This window comes from Arvicola amphibius, chromosome 1, assembly GCF_903992535.2.
Source record: "Arvicola amphibius chromosome 1, mArvAmp1.2, whole genome shotgun sequence".
Taxonomy (NCBI): Eukaryota; Metazoa; Chordata; class Mammalia; order Rodentia; family Cricetidae; genus Arvicola; species Arvicola amphibius.
The window spans coordinates 96,138,497-96,143,743 of NC_052047.1; positions in this window are offsets into that span (position 1 = coordinate 96,138,497).

The window sequence follows — 5,247 nt, forward strand, 5'->3', positions numbered from 1 at the left end:
TGGTGCACTTGTGTTTGGGGCATAGATGTTAAAATCAAAGTGTCCTCTTGGATGCTTTTCCCTCCGATAAGTTTGTAGTATCCTTCTCTATCTCTTTTGATTAGTTTGGTTTGAAGTCTATTTTGTGAGATATTAAAGCAGCTATGTGAGCTTGTTTCTTGGGTCCATTTGTTAAGACTATATTCCCCATCCTATTATCCTGTGATAGAGGTTCTTAAAGAAGAAATAAATAAAAATTTTAAAGAAAACCCAAAAATAAATAATCTCAGACCCACAAATCAAAAAGGAAACATACATACAAACATACCTCCCAAAATAATAACAGGAACCAACAAACAGTCCTCATTAATATCATTCAAAAATCAATGGTCTCAATTTCCCAATAAAAAGGCACAGACTAAGAGAATGAATGCAAAAAAAGAAAAAAAGCATCCATTCTTCCTTAACACACCTTAACATCAAGACATTTTCTCACAATAAAATCAATCAAAAGAGACAAAAAAAGGTCAGTTCATATTAGCCACAGGAAAAAACCATCAAGAGGAAAATCTCAGTACTTTAACATCTATGTCCCAAATATAAGGGCACCCTCATATGTAAAAGAAACACTTCTAAAGCTTAAATCATACATTAAACCCCACACACTTCAACACTCCCCTCTCACCACTGAACAGGTCAGTAAGACAGAAAATGAACAGAGAAATAAGAGAACTAATAGATGTTATGACTCAAATTGACTTAACAAATATCTGTAGAATATTCCATCCAAACAAAAAAGGATATACCTTCTTCTCAGCAACTCATGGAACCTTCCCAAAATTGACCACATACTCGGTAACAAAACAAAACCTCAACAAATACAAAAATATGGTATAACCCAATGTACCTTATCAGATCACCATGGTTTAAAACTACAAGTCAACAGCAATACTAATTCCAGAAAACCCACAAACACATGGAAATTAACAGTGCTCACATGAATCATCAATTAGGTCAAGGAAGAAATAAAGGGAGAAATTAAAGACTTCTTAAAATTCAATGAAAATGATTACACAACATATCCAAATTACGGGAAACAATGAAAGCAATGTTGAGAGGAAAGTTCATAGCACTAAATGCCTACACAAAGAAGCGGGAAAATCTCACACTAGTGAGTTAAACAGAATATTGGAAAACTTTAGAACAAAAATAAGCAAACATCCCGAAGAGAACTAGATGGCAGGAAATAACCAACTTGAGTGCTCAAATTAACAACATAGAAACAAAGAAAAAAATACACAGAGAACCAATAAGACAAAGAGTTGGTTCTTTGAGAAAATCAACAAAATAGACAACCCTTTTCCAAACTAACCAAAAGGCAGAGAGGAGAATATCCAAATTAACAATATCAGAAATGAAAAGGGGGACATAGCAACAGACACAGAGGAAATACAGAGAATCATCAGATCATATTTTGAAAAACCTGTACTCCACAAACTTTCTGAATAAATATCACTTACCAAAATTAAATCAAGACTAGATAAGCAAATCAAACAGACCTATAACTGCTGAAGAAATAGAAACAGTCATCAAAAGTCTCCTAAACAAAAAAGCCCAGGACCAGATGGTTTCAGCTAAGAATTCTACAAGATTTTCAAAGAAGAACTAATACCAATACTCCTCAAATTATTCCACACAATAGAAACAGAAGGACACATTGCCAAACTCTTTTTCTGAGGCTACAATTACCCTGATACCCAAACCACAGAAAGACATTACTAAGAAAGAGAATTACAGACTAATCTCACTCATGAACATTGATGCAAAAATACTAAATAAAACAGGTAACAGGTCACTCACTTCTAGGCCTGAATCAGAGCTGGCTTTTAAAACATGAAAGAACCTTTAAATAAAACACTTATCCATAAGTTTATAAGACTCTGAAACTAGTCTTAGAGGAAATTCAGATTTTTGTTGAGATGTGGCTTTATTGTAATAGATAATAAGGTGCCCTTTGTGTCGGTGCCACGGGAGAGATGTTTGAAGAAGGTCCTATGGAGTGCTCATGTGGGGCCGAGGTTAGCTTATAGAACTACACATGACAGTAAAGAAATATAAGTGAAGAAAAATTCTAGGTTCAATTTTTATATTTCAATTTTTTTATGTTTGTATGTGCATTCACCATGTGTGTGTGTGTGTGTGTGTGTGTGTGCAGTGTATGTGTTTATGTGTGTGTGTTGTGGTGGTGTCTATGTGTGTCATCTGCATGTGTCATGGCATAACTGTGGTGATCATAAGACCACTTTTGGGAGTCAGTTCTCTCCTTCCATCATGTGGTTCCTTGGGATCAATCTCAGGTCATCTTGGCAGCAAGGACCTTTACCCTACTGAGCCATCTCATTCACCAAAGTTTTTGTTTTGTTTTGTTTTGAGTAAATATCTTAATAATAATTGATGATAATTTTAATCAGAAATGGTTTTAGAATGAATAGTAAATTCTTTAGATAACACGTAACTTTAGTCTGTGATATGGCTGATTAAATGATGAAGTTCTTAATAACTTACCAACCTTTTGTGTAAAATTCTCTTCCTTCCTCAGAATAAAAGCTTGAAGAACAAATTGTTGTCCGGAAGCAAGCTGTGTGGGATTCATGCAAAGAGGTGAGTAAATATGACCTTCGCACAAGTGTACCTGGTTAAGATTATTATTGAATTAAATCTTGTGTTATCTAAAGAACTAATGGCTTTTCCCCTAACACAAATTAAATACTAAATGCAAAATAAAATATATTTTAGTTTTTGTATGCATCTAGTTTTTCCAACATTACACAAATGAAAAAATAAAAATGTACCCAACGCCAGTCCATAAAATGAATTTTTAACACCTATCTCATTGTATGAACCAATTCTCCCCAGCAGGAAATTATCAGATGCCCATTGTATTTTTCCTTAAGTTTTGTGACATTTATATGCCACCAGCAAAGTTCCCGGGATTATATTAGTTTTACCAGGTAAAACAGAATCTGCTTCGTTCTATTTCCTGTGCAATTAGATTTTCTTATATATAACTCAAGGAAGAACAAACATTTAGTCACAAATAGTCAGTTTTATCTAACTTCTGACCTGATGGAAAGTTTAAAATAGAAACAAAGAAAACCAGCCCACAAATCACAATCCGAGAGAACCCTAGCTAACAATGAGGACCCTATAGAGAGATATACATAGATTATGGGTTGTGGGGGTAAAGGGAACACTCTTGCATTTCTAGTGGGAATGCAAGCTGTTACAGCCACTTTGGATGTCAGTGTGGCAATTCTCTTAAAATAGGAACAACCTTTCTCTAGACCCAGTAATACCATTTTTGGGTTATATATCCAAAGGATTCTCAATCATGCCACAAGGACTATGTTCATAGCAGCTTTGTTTGTCATATCCAGAACCTGGAACAACCTAAATGCCCCCTCAACCAAAGAATGGATAAGGAAAATGTGGTATATTTACACAATGGAGTACTATACAGCAGAAAAAATAACAGCTTGAATATTGCAGGAAAATGTATGGAGCTAGAAAGCATTATTTTGAGTGAGGTAACCCAGATACGAAGACAATTATCACATGTATTCATTCATAGGTTGGTTTTTTAAACATAAAGCAAAAGAAAGCCAGCCTACAAACCACAGTCCCAGAGAATTTAGACAACAATGTGGACACTAAGGAGAAACTTACATAGATCTAATCTACATGGTAAATAGAAAAAGATAAGATCGCCTGAGTAAATTGGGAGCATGGGTACCTTGGGAGAGGGTTGAAGGGGAGAGGAGAGTCACGGGGGGGGGGGGGAGCAGAGAAAAATGTGGAGTTCAATAAAAATAAATTTTAAAAAATAGAGCTGTATTTTGTAGGAACTATTAAGGAGAGTAGTAAAGTAATGGTTAAGTTTACAAGTAAGTGTAATTTAAAGACAAGAGTGTCTGTGTCTCAGGGGTACTTAGAAAGCATACATGACAGAAAATTTACCCACTGAAAATCCCATGAATTATAAGGAATAGACAAGGAAGCATTTCCATTCCAGAAAGACCTGGTGTCTATGAAGAAAATGGGAAGGAATGAAGCTTAAGAGAAGAAAGATGACTTTACAGTTTGAAAGTTGATCCCCCACAAAGATGTCCAGAAGAGAGATTGAGAGCTGCTCAAACAGGTTCATCATTGTCTCACTGTGAAATTACCTCATTTTCCCTTATTTTACAAATACTTTTCCCATCACCTTTCTATAGATAAATAGGGGAGTTAGAAAAAAACACAATCTCCCTTCCTCTCCTGCTTGTAAGAACAAGGTCACATGCTTAGACAATATGAGAGCTCAAATATATTATAAGACAAAGCAAATTATCAAAAACATTATACTGCAAAGATTGGCATGTAATATGATCATTTGGAATAAGTTTCATATATATAGTATATATGAGTATGCATGAAATACACGTAGTTTGGCATCCATATATACATATATAATATTACATCCATATGTGCATATATATATATAATATGAATCATACATACATACACTTAATAAACACACAATGGGTGGAAAGCTTTAAGACATAGACAGTAAGTGTTTGATTCTCTATAAAAAAGGAAAATAGAAATGGTTAGTTTGTGGATCTGATGAAAGGAAGGGATTCATTTCGTCGCATTTGCTGTTTGGACAGAAATCAGCATGGACCTTGTTCATATTATTGGGATTGTTGAAACAAGAAAGATGGGCATTGTGATTGTTTTGAATACTGTGATATAGTAAATAGAGTGGTGTTTTGAATAAGAAGTGTCTAAGCCGGGTGTGGTGCAGGACCCGTGATACCAACACCTGGGCTATAGACAGGAAGATAAAGAGTTCAAAATCCACTCTAACCCACAACACTGATTCTTGAGGGAGACTTGAGCCATTCAAGACTCTATCTCAACAAACAACGCAGAAAAGGAAAAAGATCTGGATAAAAGTTGCACTGAAACATGTTATCAGATCCTCACAAAACTTCAAATACAGGGGAAAAGGGGGCACCAGAAGTATCCACTGGTGTTTAAAAATTAAACAGTTCCTCCATTTATAGTTTATCCTCTTCATTCAGAATGTTCCTAATTTCCCTCAGTTCAGTGGAAATTAACTCTCATTTGTTCATCATTGTGTTCTTCATGTTATTGCCTAATGGTTGATTGAAATGCAGTGAAGTTCATATAATTAATTCATTTTGCCATATCTTGTTAAATATT